This window comes from Lissotriton vulgaris, chromosome 2_2 (genome assembly GCF_964263255.1).
Source record: "Lissotriton vulgaris chromosome 2_2, aLisVul1.2, whole genome shotgun sequence".
In the NCBI taxonomy this organism is placed as follows: domain Eukaryota; kingdom Metazoa; phylum Chordata; class Amphibia; order Caudata; family Salamandridae; genus Lissotriton; species Lissotriton vulgaris.
Window position 1 is genome coordinate 9,138,194 of NC_141688.1, and position 27,727 is coordinate 9,165,920.

The following is a 27,727-nucleotide window of genomic DNA, read 5'->3' on the forward strand; positions in this document are numbered from 1 at the left end:
ATTGTGTTTGCTGTTTCAAAATTCTTAATGGCAGCGTGGATAATTAGGAAGAAAATGTCCCCCGGAACTAGTACTGCCTTGCACCTTCTATCCCTCGCTGGTCCAGTATAGAGTTTTTATATGTATCTAATACTGTATTTTAAATGTATGTATTGTATCTTATTGCATCTTTTATGGCCTATATGGCCGAAATAAAGAATTTTTGGAATTGGAATTGGAATTGGATTCACTCATACATGCTGTCATTGATCAATTGAACACTATCAAATGCACTTATACAGCTTTATCAACATTGACACACCTGCACATATCCTACTCAGTTATGCAGTCGTCCTACTCACTTATGCGAACAATCGATCAGCTACACACTAATACAAATACTACTTAATTTATTCATACAGATAGTGACTCATACTTAGTGTCTTATACAATCACTATTACAAGTATACAGTCATTCATACAGTCACTCACACAATCACTGACTCTTATGCATAGTTATTTATATACAACAATTGTCACATACACTGCCTTTTATTTTTCTACTTCGTTGGAAATGTACCACTGACAGATATATTTGCTTATCAACAAACCCATAAACACACTCACTCACCCAAACAACTGTTTACACATGCACTCTTAACCTCATATACCTAGTAAATCAACTATTCACACATCTTTGCACAGTCACACATCCCCCACCCAACCACACACACATTCACTCTCCCATAAAAATACTCAGCCAACTAACCAATAACTAATATAGACTTTCCTGTAGCTAGTAACCAACTGATGCAGAAGTTTATACAACAACAGACATAGTGATACATACATTCACATAGTTTGGTCACTAACCCATGCATTTAGTAAGACACTTTAAATTAGTCACTTAAACAGTCAATCACACAGCTACTAAATCCAACATCCAGACACTTATACATCCACTCATTGTTCAATGCAGATTGCTATATATATGATGCATATTTAAATATAAAACTAAACCACATTCCCTGGATGATGTCATCAGTGGTGTCATCAGTGATGTCATTTGAGATGTCATCAATGATGTCATCAGTGATGTCACTGACCATGTCATGAATGATGTAATATGCGACTTCATCAAAAGTGCATTGCGGGCGCATGAGTTATTGTTAGTACAACTAAATATATCAGAGGAATTTCAATGGTTTTGTATGAGTGAAATGTCCAGCTAACTATAACAGCCCTGAAACCTATGGTTTTTTCCAGTGAAAAAAATTAAATATATTACCTACTGGCGATAGCCAGTAGGTATATATAGTTAGGATTTTTTCCCTATGGGATTTCTGAAAATTCTATGTCTAATAACTTTGGCGTTTGTGGACGGAATTGGCTGAAATTTTCAGGAAAATGGCACATTTTGTTTCTGAGCAGCCCCTGAAAATTTGGGGGGGGTTCTTCAAGGGGGGGCCGAGAAAAAAGGGGGGTCCCAAAACACGTTTTTCCCATTCATTTTTCCATAGGGCGGTTGGACTCACTTTTAGCCCGAACGGCTGAATGGATTTGCACGAAACTTGGCAAAATTGTAGGGACTGTTAGCCCGATGTGCCTTTGCTAGGTCTCAATATATGTGCTTCAGTGAATTTTGAGAAATTAACGTTTTAAACAAGATATATATCTGTAACAGCGCTCCGGGCAGCGCTCCGGTTCGCGTACTTTTCGCGTATCGGAACTTTGCGATGCGAAGCTGATTGGCTCTCTGGTGTCTGTCAACATTCTAAACAGTCCGGAGCGGCCGCCATCTTGTCTCTCGGTAGGATCGAGAGACAAGAGGAGGCCAAAACAAAGGGGGAAATAAAGGAAAGGGGGCAAGGTAGACCCCTTCTGACCCCCTAGGATTGATGAGGGGGATATTATAGAGCCACGCGGGGCAAAAAAAAAATTTAAAAAAAATTCCGATTTTTTTCGCCGTAGAGACGCGTCCCGGTACGCGAACCGGGCAGCTAACCGGGCAGCTAACCGGGCAGCTAACCGGCAGCGTAACGGGAGTCTGAGGAGTAGCTGATTGGCTGTCAACATTGTAAACAGTCCGGAGCGGCCGCCATCTTGTCTCTCGGTAGGATCGAGAGACAAGAGGAGGCCAAAACAAAGGGGGAAATGAAGGAAAGGGGGCAAGGTAGACCCCTTCTGACCCCCTAGGATTGATGAGGGGGATATTATAGAGCCACGCGGGGCAAAAAAAAAATTTAAAAAAAATTCAGATTTTTTCGCCGTAGAGACGCGTCCCGGTACGCGAACCGGGCAGCTAACCGGGCAGCTAACCGGGCAGCTAACCGGCAGCGTAACGGGAGTCTGAGGAGTAGCTGATTGGCTGTTAACATTGTAAACAGTCTGGAGATCGAGAGACAAGAGGTGGAAAAAAAAAAGGTGTAAATGAAGGAAAGGGGTAAGGTGAACCCCTAGGATTGATGAGGGGGCTATTAAAGTTGCCCGCGGGGCAAAAGAAAAAAATATTGCGATTTTTCGCGGTAGAGGTGCTTTCCGGTACGTTAACCGGGCAGCTAACTGGCAGCGTAATGGGAGTCCGACATATTGTTTTTTTTTGGAACGTTTGTGATATGTGCACGTGTGGATTTTGTCTAATTAAGGTAAAAAAAATATATATATATCTTTAAGCGTGCTCTGGCGCGCTTACGTTACGGGTTTGGTTTGCGCTGCAGAGACGATACGTCACGGTTATGCGATGCATCATGAGGCGTCTCACGGGCTACGTGATACGTCACGTAATAAAGAATATATTTTACAGCTATAGATATTAGCTTTTAAAAAACCAATGAAATTCACTGAAAAAACCATAGGTTATAGACCATATATAGTTAGGAATTTGCATTTACAAAACCTTGAAAATTCACTGAAAAAACCATAGGTTATAGACCATATATAGTTAGGGATTAGCATTTACAAAACCTTATTTTACTCGCACAAAACCATTGAAATTCCATATATAGTTAGTTGCACTAACTATATATCGCGCACCCGCAATCCATTGCTAATGATGTCACATATTACATCATTCATGACATGGTCAGTGACATCACTGATGACATCACTGATGACATCTCAAATGACATCACTGATGACATCACTGATGACATCTCAAATGACTTCACTGATGACATCACTGATGACAACACCCAGTGACTGTATGTTTCTGTAAAGTTAAAATATGTCTTACATATTGAAGAATGAGTGGATGTATAAGTGTCTGGTTGAAGGATTTAGTAGGTGCATGACTGACTGTATGAGTGAGTGATTAAATGTGTCTCACTGAGTGCATGGGTTAGTGACTAAACTGTCTTAATTTGGCAATCATTATATATGTTGTTCTGTAAACTGCTGCATGTTTAAATCAGTAGCTATATGAGTAACTATATGGGTTATTGAATGGTTGCCCAAGTATTTGTATGGGAGACTGAGTATGTGTGTGGGTGGCTGGGAGGTGTATGACTCTGTGCATAGATGTGTGAGCAGTTGATTAACTAAATGTATGGGTTCAAAAGTGCATGTGGAAACAGCTGTATGGGCGGTCGACTGACTGCATGAGTGTATTGGTGAGTGAATGGATATCTCAGTGCTACATGTCAAAGTAAGTACATATGTAAAACACAGTCCATGTGAGAGTTGACATATATAAATAACTGAACATAAGAGCTAGTGAATGTGAGAGTGGCTGTATCGATCATTGTGAACTTGTATCAGGGATTGTATAAGAGAGTAAATATGTGTTAGTATATGTTTGAATAAGTAAGGTGTGTATAACTGTATAGTTGAGGAAATGGAGGTGTGATTAATCTTTTGCATGACTGAGTAGGTGTGTGAGTAACTCCATGGATAAGTGACAGTCTGTGAGTGTCTGTTTATACTGATTGTATCTAAGGTTATATTAGAGTCTGAAGATGTTCATTGTATTATCACATAAATGATATCATCAGTGATGTGATCAGTAATGTCAAATGAGATGTCAGTGATGTCATCAGTGATGTCATTTGAGATGTCATCAGTGATGTCATCAGTGATGTCACTGACCATGTCATGAATGATGTAATATGTGACATCATTAGCAATGGATTGCGGGTGCGCGATATATAGTTAGTGCAACTAACTATATATGGAATTTCAATGGTTTTGTGCGAGTAAAATAAGGTTTTGTAAATGCTAATCCCTAACTATATATGGTCTATAACCTATGGTTTTTTCAGTGAATATATATATATATGTATTCCAAGATGCTCTGCAGCAAAGAAGCACTCCACAACAGTAGGTATGCACGCATCCTTTATTGCTTTCTGTTGAAGGTAGCATTTCATCCGTAATTTACAGCCTTTCACCGACGCGTTTCAGAGTCCACAATGATTAGTGATTTCATTGTGGCTTAAAGGCACTCCAGCAGCAGTTCTTTACACTTTGAAGGCAGCAGATCATACCGGGGCACACTGGAGTGCCTTTAAGCCACAATTAAATCACTAATCATTGTGGACCCTTTTAAATATGATGGCGAGTTTGCGGCACCCACTGTGGGTTAATACTGGCAACCACGTAAACTACAAGTCCCATACTGCATAACGCTACTAAGCGAATCATGACTACTTAAGACACGTGAATAGGACTGTGAGGCAAGCCGGAAATGATCGCAATCAGCCACCACACCCAGAAGAAAGAGCGGACAGCTCTGAAACGCGTCGGTGAAAGGCTGTTAATTACGGATGAAATGCTACCTTCAACAGAAAGCAATAAAGGATGCGTGCATACCTACTGTTGTGGAGTGCTTCTTTGCTGCAGAGCATCTTGGAATACATATATATATATATATATATATAGCATCCACTATAAAATGTTAGTTTATCCCTTTAAATGTAAGGCGTCCCTTTCGATTTGTGATGGTACAGTTTCATAGCAGCCCCACTGACAGAGAAGGTTCTTTCCCAGCACAGGTAACATAGTGCTGCAGAGTTTACTCTTTAGTTCAAAGTCTCCCATTCCGAATCAACAAATGCCTGCAATGTACTATTAAATAGCTGTTTAATGGATAAGTGAGACGCTCTTCCACTAAAATAGAGAAGTATTATGTTTTTTGGGCAATTTTATAAAGCACTGCACATCACCTCATAGTGATTTCCGAGTGCTACACAGTTCTGAACTGCAGTTGAAGATTATTGGGGTAGCAGGAGTTCAGCTGAAGGCTGCGCATGATCACTGCTTTCTACCACCATACCTGTGGAAAATACCTTCACAGCCCCTTTAACGGTATAGGAGCCCTGTTTACAAGCACTGAACTGATTAATAAATAGTTTAGGAGCCCTGGTGTTTGCATGTTTTGCAGTCTTGCCGAGATGTCTCTGTGCTGTTCCTTTAAAAACCTAGTAACCCTCAAACGAAGTGTTGGTAATATGCTATTAATAGAAAAAAACCTTGTAAGGAGTGTTGTAACTGTCACTGTAAGTGTACGCAATCTTGCTGAGAGTGTTCTTGGTGAGATGTCATATCGGGTAGCATCACTGTTCTGTGTTTTCACAGCATCTGCAAAGCAGCTCAGCAAATTCTTTCACTTTGAGAACCGACGTCAAATCACCAAAGTCCCCAGGAGCAGTGGGAGGGATAATATGCACCATTGACCCCAATAGCATAACAGAAAGTGATTTCATATGCCCTTTGACGCTGATGGTTCATAGGGAGTGGTGTTGCATGTTTATTGGCCATGACAACGTCGTAGGAAGTGACACACTTAAAAAAAAAATCTTTAATATGCAAGATTTAAAACATAGCAAGAAAGTTCACATAACAGATAAAAATCTATTTTAGTTACCACCTATATACCATCATAAGAAGAATAAACTGCATGACTTGGTACGAGAGGGGCCCACCGATTTCTGGACATAGACAATAGATGTTGATTGGAATCGTTGCTATAAGAGGAGTTTAAATATTTTGAGACATCTGTTAATGTGGCGCTGACGTGGATCGGAAAAATGACGATTAATGCTCCTTTAACTACTTAATATTCATTGTTGCGTTCTGAGTTTATCTATTGCGCATTACCTGGTGGTTTTAAATAATGACACAAAGACGGTGTTTATATGTTAAACTGCATCACTGACACACAGAGCCTCTGAACAATTGTAGGAACATGGCAGGAGTTTTCCGGGCAACTGTTGAGAGGGGTATGTGCATTAAACATCTATGAAGTGCATGTGCCCATCATCCAAGCCGATGCACAGATACCGGTGTTTTTTTTTCTGCACTACAGTCAGGCTCAGCAGAGAGACATAACCGCTGGGGAAGGAACAGAACACTGGGTTTGCCAACCCCAGCTTCTCTTCTCCAGTCTACTACTTCATCTCTGCCCAGTGCATTAAATGGGAAAAAATAAGTGCAGGTACTCATTAAAATGAGCTAGAGGTGTGGCACGTGGGTGGGGCTAAGTGCAAGACATGATGATACATAATGACTTCTTTACCAGTTGCAGCAAATATTAAAACACGACAAATGTAAACAAAACAGGTTAACTCATTACACAAAATGAAAGCCAAACAGGATGATATGTTAACATTTCCTTGTATTAATATATACTTATAATTATTAAAGTTAACAAGAAATACAGCATTTTTTTATTTTACACTAATTTGTGTTAAAATGCCATTTCTAAGCCCCAATGCCATTTCTAAGCCCTGATTTCAGAACTGAACACATATCTGGTATTTTTATCTGAAAAAAAGTGTCAATACTATCTTCACCTGTCACCTCACTTCTTTACATTTCTCCCTCCCCCTTCCTTCTATGTTCATCTCGTTTTTCCCCAACCAGACCAATTGCCGGTTGTCATGGGAGCTCCTTCCTGGGGTGCTGCAGCGTTCCCTGCTATTGGTTGCTCTTTGGGCAGGGCTACCTTCACACCCGTGGATCCCTCGCTGTTATGTTAACGCAGCCATTAGTGTTGGAGGGGCACACAAAGAGAAGCAGCTACTAGGCTGAAAAAACAAACATGAAAAGAAAACCGGCTTTGGGGAAGGTGTAAGATTGTCCTGCACTGCTATTCGCTTTAGTAAGGCCAGTGCAAAACCCTTAAATGGGACTGGATTAATGACATCAGACCCAGCCCAGGCAATTTCACGCACCTGACAGAGAGGGGGCTGGGGGGAGGGGGCTAAAGCACTTTCACCTGTATGGTCCTTGCACACCTAATTAACAGTGCAGGATCTGCCTAGACCTCATCCTGTTAAGCACAGCGTGATGCAAGCCCCCTCAAACCCCTGCAGTGTTCCTGCAAAAGTCGACTTCATGGCTCAGTGAGATTACGAGATCCGGTAGCAGAGCGGCATCTGTCCTGCCTTGGAGGAGATACCGTAACTGAGACTGCCATGCCATCAATCAGGGTACTGGTACTCTCACATACTAAAGAAAAGTGCCGGACTCACAGCTAGAACATTTGGAAGTGCCGGTACTCAGTACCGAAGAGTACAGGCACATTTAAAGCACTGTCTCTGCCAAGAAATAAAAGGCGAGGCACTGAGGCAGGCAGCTCAATGAAGCACCGCGCACAGGCTGGCGGGAATGGCAAATGGGCAGTGGTGTACCAAGGGTGCCATGAACACTGTTGTCATCAAGGAGTATCAGCACCCACTGGTCAGCTACATAGCACACAGTACTACCAATGGACGTACAGTGAACTCCTCACTCTCTGGGTCCATTGCTACTGCACTGAGGACAGTTACGGCCCTAGACTTTATATCAGAAATCTTTACCACAACTGTGTTCAGTGAATGCCACTCCCATGGGCCAGTGGCATAACAAAACGTGAGGGGACCTCTCCCCCCCCCCCCCCCTTGCACAGATCATGGAGGGGGCCCTATGTTCTGGAGAGAGACAGGAGGTCTTAGCCCTCGGGCCAGCCACCCCTGCACAGTGCTACAGGGGGCCCATAGAGCTTGCCCCCCCCGCACCTTGGGGACTGTGGGGGCTATTGTTTTGCCACTGCCATGGGCTCTTGGTCATGGATTAGGACATAATAGAGCACACCAGTGTGAAAAGCTTTACAATCACATGTATCATGGCGTGAGCCCAGCACTGCCTAACCTGCTGGTAGCCCATGGCAACAGGCAGGGTGAAAGGTCATCAACAATGTAGATCAGAAGGGCTGGATATTACTCAAGGTGGACAGCCTGTAGAAACTAGAGGTTGGCAGGCTGCATGGGCTAAAAAGAAACAGACTTCAGGGCATAAGGCTTCATTATGCAAGAGAAGGAAGATGTAGGCTGATAGAGGAAAGATAATGTAGGGTCAGCGACATCCAAAAATGTCAGCCCGGGCGTGCTGCACAACATATGGAGCAGCAGTGCTTCACCTCTACGCTATTAATGGTTGAAACTTCTGCCTTTATCGTGTTCATACACTCCTGTGAAGTGCAGTGTTAGTCACCATGTATATAACCAAGAATGTACTAATATCTTATAATTGCATATGGATCTCTTTTTAAAATAGTTTGAAGTTAACTCTGCCATTGGATATGCTTGTTAATTTTCAAACCTCAAATAAGTCTAAAGCCAGAAGGCTCAAAGGTTGCATGATTCCAAAAGGGGTAACTTGGCTAGTGTAAATGGGATTTAGGGGGGATAATGTGTCTTGCATTGTATATATGAATGATATTTTCTCCTCTAGGACATTCAGTCTTTCTGAAGGGAGAAGATCCTGATTCCTACTCATTAGATAAGGTTTTTCCGAGAGTAACACATGTGCTGTCACGCAATTAAGCTCTTTTGACTTGTATTGCCAGGAAACATATATACTGGCTAAATGTTTGTGTAATTTTAGCTCTATATTCCACCTGGCCATTTTCTAGCGAGAGCACTGGTCAGTTAAAAAGACAATTGTCCCTGATCTTTTGCTGTGCTGCCTGCTATTGTTCATTGAACGTTGGTTGAACTTTAGGCTGCCTGACTTACATGTTTATTTTTAACATGCTTAACCTTTTACATGCGGGAGTCTACCCGAATGCGAATACTCGCACTACCTCACCGGTACACCTGTAAACCATTGGCCGACGCTGGGGAGTGCTGTAAAGGACCCTCTGGTGCTCGCACCAGACAGTTTCCTTTTACATTTTTTAGATTGGGCTGTTTGACAAGAGGTTCCTCAGCAGCCTAAGTCTCTTTTTTGAGAAAGTGAAAATCAAGGCGTGTATCAATGCTCTGAAAGTGAAAGTTAATTAGCTCATTTCACTTTCACATTCACTGCATGTGCGCTCGGGGGAAATATCTCCAATTTGAATGGGGCATGTATAATTGGAAAGGGGAGAATTTCACCTTTCCAATGATATCCCTCCTCAATGAATCAATACCTGGGGGTTGCTGCAGGAGGGTAATCCGCAAGCAGGGATTCCCCCACTAGACACCAGGGATAGAATTGGGCCGGGAAACCAGCCCCCTCGGCTTGGACCCATGCCCCCTGCGACCCATTAAGCGTATTGCTCCCGAGAGGTGGATGAGGGTGTTGAGCCCAACCAGACCCGAGGGGGGGGGGGGGGGGGGGTAGAAAGCGCACTAGACACCACAGTCTTTTTAGGGTAAACTATTTTGTTCTGGGGAACGCCCCCCAGGCATGGGCCTGTTTTCCCCTCCTCGCCAGGGGTGACATCAGCCTTTCTGCTCCTCATGGGAGGGAGGTGGGGGTTTTCACTCCCCAGGTGTGCAGAAAGCCCACTAGACATAAGGGAGTTTCTTTTTGCTCTTTTCCTGGGGGGTTAGGGGTAGGGAGGGGGCCCCCTGGGCATGGGCGTGTGATCCCCCATCAGGGGTCAAATCAGTCTTTTAGCTCTCCCCGCGGGGTGAATGGGGTTGTTCACCCCCAATCTGTCATCCTAGATTGTCAGAATGCACACTAGACTCTATGGTATTTTTAATGTAGACTATTTTTGGTGGGTGGGGGGTGGAGCCCCTGTGGACATGGGATTGTGCTCACCTACCTGGGCCCAATTTGTCTTTCTGCTCCCTCTGGTGGGAGGATAGGGGTGTTTACCCCCAATCTGCTCCACAGGGGGGCGGCGGCAAATAGCTTACTATACACCAGGAATATATTTTATTGCAGGAAAAAATATGGTGTATGTGTGTATGTAAGACATTAGCAAGGGATAATATGCTGGAGATTCTAGATGGTTGTAGTATATGTTATTTATTTGATCGTAACTTTAGTCTCTATCAGATAATGTTCATCATTTTCGGTCTTTCTCCTCTTCTTCTAGGTATGGCCTGTCGAGACCCATGTCACAGATTGCCCATCAGATAAAGCAGAGAGGTAAGTGTCCAGTCTGGTTTTTCTTATTAGTTAGTTCATATCAAGTATCCAGGGCTCTGGATAATTAGAACACCCCTAGTATTAGCTCTGGTTTGTGTATTGGTTGAGATTACTAAGAAACATCTCAAGAAACTTGGAATTGTCAGTACACAAATTGTATTTTTGTGTAGGTTACACAGTACCCCTACTACTACGTCTAACACCTGTCCTTTTATGGTGGCCACTGATTCACTAGCGACAGGATATGTTTTAACATCCCAATGGACACAAATGATAGTGACTATTTTCCCAGGAAGAATTTGAGAGGTTTAGACTAAATCTCCTTGAATTACTGACTGTCTGCAGCCTGAATCAAATAAGGCAGCAACCCATTTGGAGTTTATCTAAACACTTACATAAAAGCAATGCCCCATCTCTTGAGTATAAAGGATAGAACTGGGAACACAACTTATATCCATGGGCTCTTCTCGGGGTTTCTTAGATGGACAAAGGCGTGCTATGTGTTCCCACTCCCCACAGTCAAAACACTGGGGACCTTTATATAAGGAATTTTTGAGTTTTATGTTCTGGGTTTAGGGTTCTCAGTTTGGCTTCTCCATAATTTTCCCTCCCCTTTTCTTAAAGATAAGAGGTTACCCGGTGGATGCTTCTCGGGGTTGTGCCCTGGAAAAAAGTAGTGGCAATTTCGGTACCTTGCTCCATGGGTAAGTTATGATGTTGTCTCAAGGGACTTCAGGTATTGTTCCAACAAAATTAGATTCAGAATATCCTCTTTAGAATTCTCTGTCTGTCTTCACCACTTGTCAGCAGCAATTTTTAACTTAAAAAACTGAGTTTTAGGGTTGTCATCAAGTGATCCTCTTTCTTTTCTGAAAGATTCTGTGTCCATACCTAGGTGGTCTAATATAACCATTTTAAGTATCCCCATTTGCATTGTCTATTTTAAGCATGAGCGGAAAATCCGTTCCGCGCGCTGATTTCGCGGATTTTCGGTAAATTCGCAATCCGCAAGAATCGCGAATTTCCTGCAAAATCCGCGAACGAAAATCCGCGAACCGAACGGATTGGGTCAAAAGTTCAAGCTGACTTTTGTAACTCTTTTAGAATGGCGCCGGCAAGCTGCCAGAGCCATTCTAAAATAGTTACAAAAGTTAGCTTCAACAGGAAGCTCTAATAGATAAAGTAAAGCAGGTGCTGCTCAAATTCAGTTACACAATCATTAATCACCCCAAACTTGGGGTGATTAATGATTGTGTAACTTAATTTGACCTTCAACTGGAGCACCTGCTTTACTTTATCTATTAGTGCTTCCTGTTGAAGCTATTTCTAGCTATTTTAGAATGGCGCTGGCAGCTTGCCGGCGCCATTCTAAGTGGGGCTGAGGGCAGAAGGGCACAAAAGTGGGACAGAGGGCAGAAGGGGACAAAAAATGAGTGGGGCAGAGGGCAGAAGGGCACAGAAACAAGTGGTACAGAGGGCCAATGGGAATAAAAAACGAGAGGGTGGCAGTGATTAAGCAGGCAAAAAAAAAACCCCTGCGAAATTGCAAAGCGCCTCGTGAATACCCACGAACATGCAAAAATAAAAAAATCTGAGAATTCGCGAATTTTGCGGATTGCCAATTCGCAAATTTGCAAATTCGCGAATTGCCAATTCGCAATATTCGCCCATGCTTAGTCTACTTGATAGGCCGCTTGGGCTTCGCCTGTCAACAGCGGAGCCAAAAAGAATGGGCACTTTTCTATAAGCCATCCACCGGCCTGGTCCGCTCTACTTGAACTTTCATGGCGTCCCGGAAAATTTCTCTGTCGATTTTTGCAGAGAACATTTGTCTTTCCAGCTTTCTTTATTAACTGATGTATGAATGCCTGCATTCTCCACCATGCTTAAGGAATTAGCAAGAGGTAATACGCTGGACACTGTAGTCTTTCTTTTTATATGTTATTTATTTGATCATAACTTTAGTCTCCAATAGATAATGTTCATAATTTCCTTCTTTCTCCTCCTCTTCTTGGTACAGCCAGTCAAGACCACCATCACAGATTGCCCCTGAAATAAAGCAGAGAGTTCACAGGTTAATTGTCCTGTCTGTTGTTTTTCATATTAGGTAGAGGATAGGGTGTGAGGAATAGGGCACCCAAAATTCCACCGCCATGTGATCTGGGTTTTCTTATACTTATATAAAGAACGTATTAAATAAAAAGAAAATATTGTAAAGCGATGATAAGCTGGTCGAGTATTAAACTGGAGTACCCTCGAGATTACTCAGTGAACCGTTTTTGCCTCTAGCTACCCCACTCCTCCCTGGCCAACGAGTATGCACCTGTGCCAGCCACGTTCCTGTGGGAATGTGTGGGGGGTCTCCAGGCTGCTGACTGGTTCCGTCGTGGGTACTTCCATCTCCAGCTACCGCTGTTTCTTTGGAAGTCGAGTTTTCTTTACTGTGTGGCATCCTCTCTTCGGTCGCACTCCCCGCATCTTCCAGATATGTAGCTGACGTGTCATGTCTGACTGGACAATTTCAGGCTCATCTGGCTTAAAGGGCTCTTCCCAATCCATACCGAAGTTGTTGAAAGTTTTTTTTTATTGAGTTTTATTCAGACAGATATAAAACACAGCAGATTAATGGTACGCAATGCACAATAATCACAAAAAAGCCAACATGCAAGTATGTGATTATAATAATAAGTAGTAAAATTCTATTGCGACACAAAGGCATACATTTTTAGGATTAACTACAGCTCCACATACATTAAACAGTCAACAAATTAATTTGCTTATTGGTTCGGGTCTCCATGCATAAGCGGGGCAGGTCTGGGGTGGTGCTGGAGCTACTGAGGAAGTAAAAGAGAAAGCACCAGTTTGCCCCCAATTAGCCCTACCTACGAAGGGTTGTTGTCTTAACTGGAGGGACAGTGCACACTAGATGTTAGACGCTAAGGCGACTGTTGAGTCTTTACCCACCGGGGCTGCAGCTAACAGTGTGTCAGTATCATCAGTGAGGTCCACATCTCTCTCTCTGAGCCAAGTAGTGAAGGATTCCTAAATATCCCTTGGGCGAGATGCCAGTGGCATGAGATCCCAAAAGGCCGGCAATTGCACTTGGCAGTAAGCCAATTCACAGATCCACTCGGGAACTCGTGGGAGTGTAGGGTCTCCCCCGTGCACAGCCAACCTACGCTTTGCGAGACACAGCATCATCGCTGTGAGTCGGCGTGACTCAGGTGTAGTCTCCTCCACATAGTCCAACAGAGCAAATATTGGAGAGCATACCAGTGGCCGTCCTGTGATGGCATGTATGGCTTTATATACCTCCCCCCCGGAAACTAGATTTAACTGGGAAGTCCCATGCAATGTATAGGAAGGTGGCAGCTTCGCGTTTGCACTTCCAGCATCGCGAGTCGTATCATAGGTTCAACTTGTATAGCTGTAAGGGGGTGCGGTAGTAACGGTGCAAAATTTTAAATGTGTAAGTCTCAGCTTGTAGTTGGGGGATAAATAACTTAATTGCGAGCAACAAAAAGCCCCTTGTTCGTCTGTGACTAAATCTATCAGCACATTCTCCACTGTTCTAGGGCCTTTGGGGCAGCCCATGGGGTAGTGGTTTACTTGAGAGTATAGAGCCTGGTGATCAGTTTACCCGAGGACGGCATGGTCAATAGTTGTTCCAATGGAGTCATGATGACTGGAGGAGTTGGAATGGTAGGAGGAATTGTTTTGCAGGTGTCGCGAAGTTGGTAAAATAAGAATAAGTACTAGATTTGCGCCTGTGCACCATCCTGACCTGTTGGTGAGTCTAAAAACGTGTCTTGTGGATAGAGGTCACCCGTGTGGAAATACCCATTTGACGAGCATGTGCAATAGCACCTTTAACATGTAGGAAAGAGAAGAATGGATGGAAAGCAGGTGAGTGGAGGGTGCGTATAGCAGTGGAGCACCTGTCCTCTTCCTCAAGCCTTCCCAGGCCCAACGTAGGGTTTCAACTGTGTTTATTTTGTGTGCATTTCTCCTATAGGGGTGATAAAGAGCCAAATGCGAGGGGATTGGCTCAGCCACAGCACTTTCAATGGCCACATGTGTTTGGAACAGGGTGGGATGCGCCCAAAAATGAAGAAACTGGCACTTGCGCACACAGCGCATATAGTTCAAAATCCGGAGTACCCACCCACCTATAGGTAATGGGCGTGTCAGCAGTTCGCAACTTGCTCTGGGTTGGCCACTGGCCCAGACCAGAGCAATCAGGACAGTTCGCAAAATTTTAAAAAGGCCCAGGTTAGGGGTATGGGAATATTAACAAAGAGGTATAAAAATTTGAGGAGTACTATCATTTTAGTTATGGCTAGTCTGCCGGCCAGTCTTAAAGGTAAAGCGGCCCAGAACTTTATGTTGTCTTCCATCCAGTTTAAGAGTTTGCCAAAGTCCAAGCGCCAGATGGTTTGTAGGTCTTTGCTGAGCCACACGCCCAGATATTTCATGGCATCATCCGCCCATGTAAGCGGAAATTCTAAATGTGGTGTCAAGTGGGGCATCTGTAATAGGTAGAATAGAGGATTTTGACCAATTGATTTTAATGCTGTACATTCCGCCATGGCATAGGATCTCTCATAGCACAGGGTTTAGATTTTCATCGGGGTTACAAATATAAAGCGTAGTCATCAGCGTACATTGAGATGATAAGATTTCTATTGGTGAAAACCAGACCTCGGGTGGAATGATGCTGGCGAACTCTAGCAGCTAATGGTTCCATAGCCACCGCAAAAAGGAGCGGCGAGAGGGAACAGCCCTGCCTGGTACCTTAGGTGATATGGAAGGGTTCCGAGACCAGCCATTCGCTTTGAACTGGGTGGTGGGTTTAGTATAGAGTAAGCTAATTAGCTTAATGAAATTAGAGCTGAAGCCTAGTCTAGGTAGACTGATGAATAGGAAGGGCCACTCCAGAAAATCGAACGCTTTATTTGCATCTAAAAATGCTGCGATAGCCGGAAGCTTAGTGTCGATTTGGTGGGCTGTAGAGAAGATAAAACCCGATAGATTGGGTCTTGCTATCAATGGCAAAAGTAGCTGCAGTCTGTTGGCGATTAGTTTAGCAAGGATTTTGGCATCCACATTAATGAGTGAGAGGGGTCTGTAGGAGTCGCAGATATTCACAGCTTTATCTGGTATTAATAAGGAAATAATAACTGCCTCCTGCATGGACGGCAGTAGCTCACCAATTTCCAGTGATTCTTGATATACGTCAAGAAGATGGAGTGAAAGCATATGTTTTATAAAAGAGTGTGGTCAGTCCGTAAAGGCCCTGGGGCCTTTGCACTAGGTAAGCCTCTAATGACCTGCGTGATATCCAGGACTGAGAAAGGCTCATCTAAGTATTCTCTATGATTTGAACTGAGCCAGAGCATCTCGATTGGTGTATAATGAAGAGTAAAATATGGGCAGGTATTCATGGGTAGCCTTTTGACCTCTTATGGGTGAGGAGTCTTCGTCCAATAGTTCAACTATGAAATCAGGAGATGTGTGTTGCTAAAGTGCATTGGCTATGGTCTTGCCTGTCCTGTCTCCCTCCCCGTAGCTACGTGCCTTTGCATTTTTTCCCAGGAACCTTGTCTCCCTTTCCACCTCTATTTAGAATTCTGATATTTTGCTCAGTATAGATAGATGCCAGTTGCTTAGGGTCCCTGGATTGGCAGAACTGGAGTTCAGGAGTTTTGATTTCCTGTTCCAGTTTTGTGAGAGTATTGTAAATGGATTGTAGCACTCCTGATTGCTTGGAGATGCATTCCCTTCCGATCACCTCCTTAAATGCCTCCCATAGCATAGAGAGAGAGTCCACAGAGCCTACATTAGTAGAAAAATACAGTGTCTAATAAGGCATGTGGGGAAAGTTGCCAGCTAAAAGCGCCAGGAAATGTATGCAGAACCCTCCGCTCCAACAAAACTGGGGCGTGATCAGAGAGCGTAAGCAGCAGCTGCAGCACATCTACTGTCCAGGCCGAAACATCGCTCGTTACAAGCCAGAAGTCCAACCTCAACCAGGAATTATGATAGGAAGTGATGCAAGTACCCTCTCTGGCGTTTGGGTTCCTAATGCGCCATATGTCAATCAATCAATCAATCAATCATATCATTTGTAAAGCACACTACTCACCCGTGAGGGTCTCAAGGTGCTGGGGAGGGGAATGCTGTTACTGCTCGAAAAGCCAGGTCTTGAGGAGTTTTCTGAAGGTCAGCAGGTCTTGGGTCTGCCGTAGGTGAATGGGGAGGGTGTTCCAGGTCTTGGCGGTGAGGTGGGAGAACGATCTGCCGACAGAGGTCGCTCTTCAGAAGCGGGGGCAGTGGCGAGGGCGAGGTTGACGGAGCCGAGCTGGTGGGTGGGGGCATAGAAGCGGAGTCGTCTGTTGAGGTACATTGGTCCGGTCTTATGGAGTGCCTTGTGAGCGTAGGTGAGGAGCTTGAAGGTTATCCTCTTGTTGATCGGGAGCCAGTGCAGGTCTCTCAGGTGGGGTGTGATGTGGCTGCAGCAAGGGATGTCGAGGATCAGGCGTACAGAGGCGTTCTGGATGCATTGGAGCCATCTCAGGAGTTTGGCAGAGGCTCCTGCTTAGAGGGCATTTCGGTAGCCCAACCTGCTGCTGACGAGGGCCTAAGTGATCGTTCTTCTTGTTTCAGTGGGGATCCACTTGTAGATCCTGCGAAGCATGCGGAGGGTGTTGAAGCAGGAGGAGGAGACAGCGTTGACCTGTTTAGTCATGGAGAGGGTAGGGTCGAGGATGACCCCTAGGTTGCGTGCGTGTTCGGTGGTTGTTGGAGCGGTTCCCAGTGCGGTCGGCCACCAGGAGTCGTCCCAGGCCGAAGGGGTGGATCTGAGGATGAGGACCTCTGTCTTGTCCGAGTTCAGCTTCAGTCGGCTGTTCCTCATCCATTCAGCGACGGCCTTCATTCCTCTGTGAAGGTTGGTTTTGGCAGTGTGGGGGTCCTTGGTGAGGGAGAGGATCAGCTGGGTGTCATCGGCGTAAGAGATGATGTTGAGGTCGTGCCGACGTGCGACGTTGGCGAGTGGTGCCATGTAGATGTTAAACAGAGTTGGGCTGAGGGATGAGCCCTGGGATAAGCCGCATATGATCTCGGTGGCTTCAGAGCGGAAGGGGGGAAGGCGGACGCTCTGTGTTCTGCCGGAGAGGAAGGAGGTGGTCCAGTCCAGGGCCTTCTCTTGGATCCTGGCGTTGTGGAGGCGTGTTCATAGTGTGTTGTGGAAGACCATGTCGAAGGCGGCTGACAGGTCCAGGAGGATGAGTACCACCATTTCTCCGTTGTCCGGCAGGGGCTTGATGTCATCGGTGGCGGCGATGAGGGCAGTCCCGGTGCTGTGGTTGCTGCGGTACCTGGACTGGGAAGGGTCAGGGATGTTTTTCTCCTCGAGGTAGCGGGTCAGTTGTTCGTTGACGGTCTTCTAGATGACCTTTGCTGGGACGGGAGCAGGGAGATGGGCCGGAAGTTCTTGAGGTCCTTGGGGTCCGCCTTGGGTTTCTTGAGTAAGGCGTTGACCTCAACATGCTTCCAGCCCAGTGAGTTTGTGTTCGGGTATGATGTTATTGAGCTGTTGTGTTGCCTTTAGATGTGGCTTGCAGGGGGTGCCTGCCCTGTCCCAGACATTATTTAAAATGGCGTTGAAATCACCGCCCTAAATAACCGTATCTCCACTCGAAGCCATCATCTTGGCCCATATATTAAGAAAAAATTGGGGGTCATTTACGTTAGGACAGTAAATAACCACCAGGGTGACCTGTGAAGTCATGAGAGAGCCCGTGAGAATGATATAGCGCTATTCCAAGTCTGTGTGCATATGTGTAGTCATCCAGCTGATACCACGACGTATCAATATCAAAACTCCCTCTGCCGTATTTGGAGTATGAAGCCGAGTGTATCTCTCCCCAGTATCTATGTTGCAGCTTAGAGTCAGTCGTGCGCCTTAAGTGGGTCTCTTGGAGAAAATATATGTAGAATTGATGCCTGCATAAATACGTATGAATCATCCTTTCCTTCCTGAAATCATTTACTCTCCTCACGTTCCATGTAAAGAACTAGGTCTCAGTCATGTCACAACCTGGACAATTGAATGATCTGATGCATGTTTGGGAAGGGTATATTATGAAGCGTCGATGATGTGGCTAGGTGATGTTTGTGTGACTACCAGTTATTTGTATGAAGGTGAAGTTATACTGTTGGTGGGAAGACCTGGAATACAATCAAGCTTGTGTACGTGCAATGCGGTTACTGTTCGTGTGTCTGCAAGTGCTTTAAACACCCCATCCCAGCCCCCTCCCACAAATGCCTCCCAATCAGGTCATGAGTGGTAATCTCCCAGTCCACAGTGAACTACCCCAACAGTTAAATAAGAGCATGGATACATGGGAGATCTCCCTGCGGGAGCCTGGGATGACGGCTTTTAACCTGCCATAGGGCAGGGTGGCCAGGCTTAGGCATGCAAGATGAAAACCGCCTAAAGAGAAGCTAAGAAACCAATTTAACCGTGGATCAAGTGATACTATCACATTGACTATTAGCAGGATCAATGCAATAGTTTATTAAGCATCTAGAGTCACAACTTTTGAAAAAACATAACAATGCATGAAATCTGATGCCATAAAGGACTGGTGTGTGGCAGAAAGTGGAGGAGCCTCCACCTATGGGGTGCCTGACGCATCAGTTAGCAATTGGAGAAATGCAGTAATACTACAAACAGTGTCATAGTCGCAGCCATTCAAAGAACACAACAGTGCAATCAAGCGGGTATTATACAAGACTTGCTTTGTATAAGAAGTAGATGAGGTGCTCGCAGTCAGTCATTATCACTCAGTCTCAATTCAGGGAGGGTTGCTGCGAAGCACGAGGAGGCGATTTCCACAGGCATATATGCTTAGTGTATTTTAGAGCAGACTTAGCATCCGTAAAGAAGTGAGATTGACCATCATGGGAAATTTTTAACTTATGCGGGTAAAACATAGCAGATTGGATTGAGGCGCTCTGGAGAATGCGCTTCGCCTGTGAAAATTCCCTTTCTGCAGCCTGAACAGCAGGAGTGTGATCCGTAAAGAATAAGAGTAGGTTTCCCTGATGGGTTATGGGGCTTTACGCTCTTGCCTCTCGAAAGACTGCATCTCTGTCCCCATAGTTTAAGAGACTCTCAATGATCGGGCAAGGCACCCCCGGCGGAGGTCGGGGGTCCAGCGATCTATGAGCACACTTCACAATCATGACCGGCGAGAGTACAGGGCCAAACAGTTCACAAAGTAAGTTTACAATGTAGGGTTCCATTTTTGGGGTCGCGGTAGACTCCGGAAGGCCCAGAATTCATAGGTTGTTTCGTCTAGAACGTGCCTCTAAGTCCTCATTCTTAGCTTACATCACAGCAAGAACTTTTTCCATGCGCTCTAGATTCCGCCTGCGAGTCATGGGTTTCTGACAGTCTATTTTCCAGGACGTCTTATCGAGTTTCATGAACGTGTACCAGTCGTTTGACAGTGTCCAGGCTTGAGGTGAGTGCATCTTTCTTGTTGTCGATTGTTTTAAGGCGTAACCGCACATCCATCAGGATTTAGCGCATGTCCTTCTCCGGCTGTTCAGACATTTCTCTGGAACCCTGGGCATTGTCTGACCCAATAATTGCCTCCATAATGCATGTCTGCCTTTTGCTTTCAAAGCAGATCTTTGGCTGCTTGGGGTCCGTCTTACCCATGATATCTGACCGTGCAACGCACTCTTGGGTCAATCCAGCCAGGCCCATCAATTAGGTCCGACCACCCAAGCGGGCACTACCCGCCGGCAGGCGAAGCACAGGTGTTGTCGAGTACCTTTTGCGTACAGTGCTCAGTGCAATTAGGGTGCTTTGTTAATGCTGCCCACCATGCGACTTCAAGGATTCAAGGCGCACCCCAGTGTTGAAGGGGAAGAAGTGGGGACAAAACCTCAGCTCCAATATGACCTGCCTGGGCCTCAACCCAGTCAATGGACAGAAGAAGGAGATCCACTATGCCCGAAAGCAGATGGAGCAACCACTTCATAGACCGGCTCGGGAGCAATGAGCAAAATGATGAAGGCTGTCCAGGGAACTAGCTAGTTCTCTTAATTTTATGATTGGTGATATGGGCCGCAGCTGAGCACGTCCTAACTTATGCCTGCGATCAACCACTCACGATGCCCTCAACAAAAGGCAATGGGTCCAAGGATTCCAGGCCTATATCTGTTTTCACAACATTTTATAAAGGCAGAGGAAACATACTCAAAGCTCTGGACCTCTTGAGCTTTAAAATTGTACAGTTTTGAAGAAAGAGTGAGTATGTATGTCCCTCTCATCTGTGAATACATAATATTGTTTTCAACATTCAGGTTCCTGGGATCCCAGGTAACATTAACAAAGGTTTCATCCCACTCTGTTTCGTCAGATCCTGCTGTCTGACAGTGTACCACCCTGGTGTTGGGCCTATCCTCCAGCCCTAAAACTCCAAATGTTTTTCTGCCCAACTGGGGCCCAGAGCCCCATTTCCATGTCAACCAAGAGAAAATGTTATTTCCTTTCGACATAGTTTTGACATGTGCAGCGGCAGAGCAGGAGTAAATACAAATTTCCTCCAATGTGACATGGGAATGGTTCCACTATTCAAGTTGATTCTCTGCCGCACAGGGAAATCAACTAAATCCAGATGTTTACAACCCTCAAACTAAATACTTTTCTCACATTTCTGAGTGGGAAAGTTCTGGAATCTGAGGGCTCTAGCACAGCCAGCACCTAGGGATGCTCCTCATTAAAGAAACTAAGAACGGCAAAAATTAAAAGTAAAACTGACAACTGAATCAGTCTGGGGCCTCACAGTGATGCTCCGCCTTAAAAAAATCCTAAGAGGCTAAAAGTAAATAAAAATTATGACTGAATCAGTCAGGTACACCAGAGAGATATTGTTCAAACTGCTAAGTGACTTTTTACAGCAAAGTGACAGCAAGAACAACCTAATGTTGAGAGAAAAGTGGAAGCAAGGAAATCAGTTTCCTAAGTGACTAAGAAGACTTAAGAAGATGCAGAACAAGTGAGACTTCTAACTAAAGATTGTTTGATTACATAAACCATTCAACAGAAGAGATCCTTTAACCTTTTCAGTTCCTCCGTTGGAGAGACGGAACATTGCCCCCACACTGCTGTGCCAAAAGCTTTAAAAATAAAATGGTAATAAAATAATTTAATTGCCATTTTATTTTTTGGTCTATGCCAGCAAATGGAGTTCGCAGGTAGGGCGGGGCCAGTGTGTTACTGCTGCCAAAGATTGGCATCAGTGAAGATAGGCCACTTAAGTTGCATTGCGCATGTTAGTTTGGCCGGCTACCTTCCAACGGCCAAAGCGACATGCGCAATTCAAACCTCTCCAACTCAGTTGTCTTGGACAGATGGATTGGCGAGCACAGGCACAGACCTACTGTGCCTTTAGCAGCATAGAGTATGCCTGCTCCAGCCAATCAAGACACTGCACTAATGCTGATTAACAGCATGAGAACAGCATCTTGATCGGATGAGAGAATTGTCTGTGGACTTTGCTCCAAGGACGTGCTGCAGAACAACGAGGATGTGCTGCAGAACATCAAGCACAGTTATGCAGCACGTCTTGTTTCCGCCCTTTTAAAACTAGTCAAGTAGATGCTGCCGCCCCGACCGGCTCCCAAGGCACCCAAAACCCAGGTTGGTGCCTGTTCAGCACTCAACAAAATTGACAACCTCGTCCTGAAGACGATCCCTAGTAAAGAGGATCGAAACGCCGTCAGCACCACAGCGCAATATTTTGGCGTATTTCTTCTGTTTGGCTCATAACAAAAATGGAAAATAATTAATGCAACTGATGTAATTTGTTATTCTTTTGAGCAACCACTGTATATATATTTCTCTACCATTGTTCACCTTGCGCCGCTCACGCGGTTCACTCTGATCACTTGCGTCGTCACCTGTTTCCACTTGTACATATCACTAGACACCAAGTGCCTTAGGGTTGTCATATGATTTTCTCTATACAGTGCTGCTTTAACTGTATATCCCTATGTAACTGTGTTTGATATATTTTGGTGATTAACAACCTTAAGACAAACCAATTGAGTCTCCTTGTTTCCTGTTTGTGTAATGCTTTCTGCATGCATGCATAACTGTCTTTGAACTGATACCTGTTGGGATATTGTTTTTTACGTATATTCTATACCAAATCCCGATGTGGTTTATGGGTCCCACTCCTGTTTTGTTTCACTAGCAGAACATCAAGCGGCAGTGTAAGGTAAGTGAATGTTTGTGTGTATATTAATATTATGGTGTATTGTGTATTATTATGAGGGCTCCCGGTTTTATTGTATTTATTATTTTGCCTTTTCCAACTGTATTTATTCATATTTATTTTTTGTGCCTTTAATCTGTATTTATTCACATTTATTTTTGCCACTAGCAAAAGACAATGCTGCAGCTAGTATTGTTCCACATATATTTAAATTGACAATTTACACATGTTGTTATTGGTCAACACAATACATTCATCATAAAACTTTGTCATTCGCAGAATTTCCCAAATACGTTTTAAAGTGCTATCAGAAGCCATTTGTCTCAGAGCCTTACAATTTCTGTCATCGACACAGATGCCACATCCTCTCCCCCACTGAACACTATACTGACCTACTGAGAGAAACTTGCACTGCCTTCAGCTACGACCCCAACGTGCCCCGCTATAAAACACTGAAAGCAACTCAATTCAAATTATGCACTAGACAAGAGTAATATACTGCCTGAAAAAAGTTATATTATTCTGCAAAAAGCAAACACTTGTAAGGAATACAACTTAAAGCTTTTACACTCATTATTCAGAAATCAATGAGTGTTTTTTGCTTGAAAAGCTAAGGGCATGAAAAGAAAAGTAGTGCTTCATGGCAAACTCTGTAACGTGGTGCTAATGTGTTTGGGTGTGAATAACACCAATCTGGCCACTTTGCGACTACTCTGTCTTGTTTTATTCAGTTTTGTATTTATTGTTCGTATTTTAAAACCCTTTTCCCTCCTCGTGAGGCTGCATTTTGGAATAGAAAAACGTCAGAAAAAGACATTTACAGTGTTTTCTATCTTTTAATCCATTTCACACGTGAAGGAAGGATGGATAGGAGAGGAAATTTGTGGCCGGATTGTTCTTGCAGCCACACGTACACAGTGTACTGCTCTGCAGTCCAGCCACAAACTCGGCAAACACTCCACTGACATAGCTAGGCTTTGCAGCCCCATGGTGGGGGTGGGGTGTGTTGGCATTCGATTCCTGCTTTTGCCACCTCCAAAACTGCAACAGCCACTGACTCCAGCCGCCCTCCCTCTTTCCAGAGAGCACTTACCTTGGTTTTGAATTGGCTGGCACAGAGCTTAGTTGGGGGAGGGGGGGGGGGGGGGGCGAAGCGGAGCCCCGGAGATGTCTAGGGCTGCAACAAAAACAGCGACTGTAGCTCTAAAAAGATCCCTCATTGGAAGAAATTTCCCGCAAAGCAGAAGCTGATGTTTCGTCTTACTGTAGGCTGGCACAGCCCTAGAATCAGAAAGAGGGCGTGGCGAGGTAACTCTCTGCTGGAGCATGGCAGCGTGGCAAAATGTGCTAATATTTTCCCATTTTTAAATATAAATACAGACAAAGGGGGCCCTAATTATTGTGTGTATTTTTTGTGTTTTGCACGTCTCCTATGTGATTTGCCACCAACCACCACAGGGTAAGGGTAGCATTAAAGGATAGAAAGAGGTCTTTAGGATTCAGAGATGTGTTTATAAAGGGATACTAAGGGTACTTTAGGGTTCCGAGAAGGGGAGCTTTAAGGAATAGGCAGGAGTTGGTAGAGGGCCGTGATTGTTTGCATTATGGGGTAGTCCAGAGTTTTCCAGGTTCAGGTATGGGAGTATGAAAGGGTAGTAATGTGTTTTAAGGGTTTAAGAAAGGTTAGTGTTAAAGGATGGTTAGGGTTTTTAGAGTTCAGGGAATGGTAGCTTTAGAGGATAGCATGGGGTTTTTAGGATTCAGGGAAGGTGTTGGATTAAGGGTTAGGAAGGTGGTTTATGGTTTTGTTAAGGGACTCGTTAAGGAGTAGAAAGGGGTATTTAGGGTTCAGGGAGGGGTGTAATAAGTGTTAGAAAGGGGCTTTCAGTGTTCAGGGAAGGGTACCATTAAAAAGCAGTAAGGGATTTTTAGGGTTCAGGGATGGTAGGATTAAGGGGAAGTTTGTGGGTCTTAAGTGTTCATGGATAGGCAGCAATGAGGGGTACTAAGGAGATAGTGGGGTATGGTTATATAAATTAAACAATGCATGCATTAAAAACTACTTTTAATATTCAAAAGTTTTGGAATTGGCATAGATAATAATGACAAAAATACCTCATCAATTGCAACTTAACTTTATTGTAGTCGCCATTTTAAAAGGCGACTATATTACATACAGCCTCTTTTTCCTCCTTTTATCTCTTCTCTGTGTTTTCTCAACTCCCCTTTACACTTCCTTTCCTTCTGTAACCCATCTAATTTCCCCATCAATGCTCTTCTCTCTTCTTTCCTTTTACTTTGGCCCTCCCATTGCCTTTTATGCCCTAGGTCTTCTCTCAGTTCTTCCTCTTAGTTCTGCTTTTCCTGCTTCTGCTTTTTACCATCTATTTCTTAACCACACCCTTTATCCCCTCTAACTTCTCCTTCTCCCCTTGGTTCTTCTCTTACCTTTCCCAACCCTTCTGTTCTTCTAGGCACAGAGATTGAACTGTCCGGTGTAATGTTCACCCTACACTGATAGTGCATTCTTTCTCTCACTTCTGTCCCAAGATGTAGCACCTAAGTGATCTCCTGTTGCTCTCTGCAAGAAAGGAGTGATGATACTGATCTTAGGCAGCCCTCTAGGCACTAGAGTTTGAGATTTTCTTCCTCTGGCCCGACTATTGAATCCAAAGCTACAGTGTTTCAACTTAGCTTCTCAAGGTGAGGGTCACCTTTTTACATAAGACCTATAATAAAGTTACGTTTGTACCCTGTATACCGAACATGCATGTCATTTCTAAGAGCATGTTTGGTGTCAGGGGCACCGGAAGCCGTAACGTTGTGTTGCTAGGTGACACCTGGGGTTGTCAGGCTGAATTGTAACAGTTGCAATATACAGCTGTTACAGTCTCAAGATGCTATATGTAGCTGTTACAATCTCAAGTCAATTCTGCCATCAGCAGCTACTGCTTTCTGGGGCTCAAGAGCATGTTGCTCAGCAAAAGACCTCGGGTGCTGCATTAGCTCCCCCTGGGACCAGGGGTTGTTAGGGCAGTGCCAGGAGTCATACGGGCAGTACTTACCCCTGGCAACCCTCCAATGCCATTCATGGCTATGCCTGATGTACTAACAGAGCAAATGCAGAGATGGATACCTGCAAGGACGTGGGGACCTTTGCCTGTGCATTGTATTAGAAAAGTGAAAGTGCTGGTATTGCCCTAGTCCCTACCAATAAAACTTGTACATTGTGAAAGGAACATTGCGGGGGAGCATGGCGCAAGCCAGCCGTCACCTGCTCCCTCAGATATCCGTATATTTTAGAATCTGCCCCGCAAGATCACTTTCCATTGTCTGAAGGGTTATAGATTGTCCTTAAAAGTCAGGAGCCTCTCAATGATCCAGGTATGGTTGCAAATCATTGATTGATGTCTGTGTGAACTGGAAAGAACGGGAAACGCTCCAGAGGCTGCATGATCAGCAGCGGCGCTAGATAAGCATAGATCTGAGTGCATTTTCTGTGCTTGTTTGTGTTTACACTATCCCAAGTTCTTTCATAGAACTCAGAAAATACTGTATGAACTGCCATCAGCACAGTTCAGTAACACTGATGCATCGACTTGTGCTGGCTGCAGATCAAGCACTAGCTGAAATACATTCTGAGGTTTATGCATGCACTTTAGACCGGGCATATGCATGAAAACTGCCGCTCGGCTGTGTGCTAAGCCAGTCCAACTATATAGTAAATATAACAGCTGTACAGGTTTTTTTTAGAAGATTTCAGATAATATGGGCGCTCTGCCTCAAATTCTACGTTAAGGAGTATTACGTAAGTAGGTGAGTGAGTGGTGCGTAAAGAGCGAACGGAAAAAGCCCTTAACCGTCCAAGAGAAAGTCAGAGGACTTTCACAGCACATAAAACAGCAATGCTCTCGCACACACAGCAAGGTATAAACAGGAATGTTCATGTACAACATGAGAGAATAGAATAAACAGATGCAGATTCTTGGGTATTTTTCTTTTAGGGTTGATGGTTTAATGAGTCCACAATCGAAGAAATAATCCACAGTCAGCCGACACGTGTTTCGTCGTGTTATGGTGAGTCAACACGACTCTTCAGGGCTGACAATAGAAAATAACGTGTGTATAGGTTTCATCCATATATATCACATACTTCTTAACATTGTATTGGTGACAAAGGTGATTCACACGTGTATTTCTAAGGTGCCGTTGGCCTCCCACAAGTTGTGATTGTGATAGGTGTTGGTTCTTGCATGTTTAAGCATGCTCACACAATAATCCTTATGAATACATTTAGTTGATAGCAAATTGGTGATAAAACACGAAGTTGTGACTCTAAATAAATATTCTAACGTGTGACATGCGCACGGCGATCCTACACGAGAAAATCTCAAAGTGAAAAAAGTGCCGCTAGTTCGTAAAAAACAAAGTGTGCATTGGTCTGTGAATTCATGTTATTTTAAGGTGTGTGCACTAAGAATGAAGTCTATGGTGCTTCAGGTACCTATGGTTGAGTGAAAAGATTTGTCACAGAAGGAGCGGAAATAAGGAGTGAAACTTATTTCCCATGTGTTTTTATTCAGATGCTCAAAAAAGGAAAAAAGTAATTCTTCGGTGCCAGACCATAGTAAAAAGCAGTCATCGATATATCGGCCCCAGAAGAGTATGGAGTCGATATATTCTGCTCCTTTGGTTACTACACGGGGCTTAGGATTCCACAAATGTGGGTTCTGCTCTATGTGCATTTGGGGCAAACATGGTACGAAAACTTTTAAGGATTTCGACGGAACTTTGTATAAAATCAGACACAATATTACATGCTTAACCAAGTTTGTGGTCTACATCATTGAATGCCAATGTGGCAAGATTTACGTAGGCAGCACCATCAGGGCCCTCAAAGACAGACTAGCTGAACACATGAGAGCCATACAAAGAAGAGATCCCAAGTACCCAGTGGCCCTACATGTTGCAGAATGTCAACCTTTGGAGGATGACATCAAAGTGCGTTTCTTTGGGATAGATGTGATTCCTCTCAACATTAGAGGGGGCAATCGAGAACTTACACTCAGGCGTAGGGAAGCCACGTGGATCATGCGCTTGCAATGCCT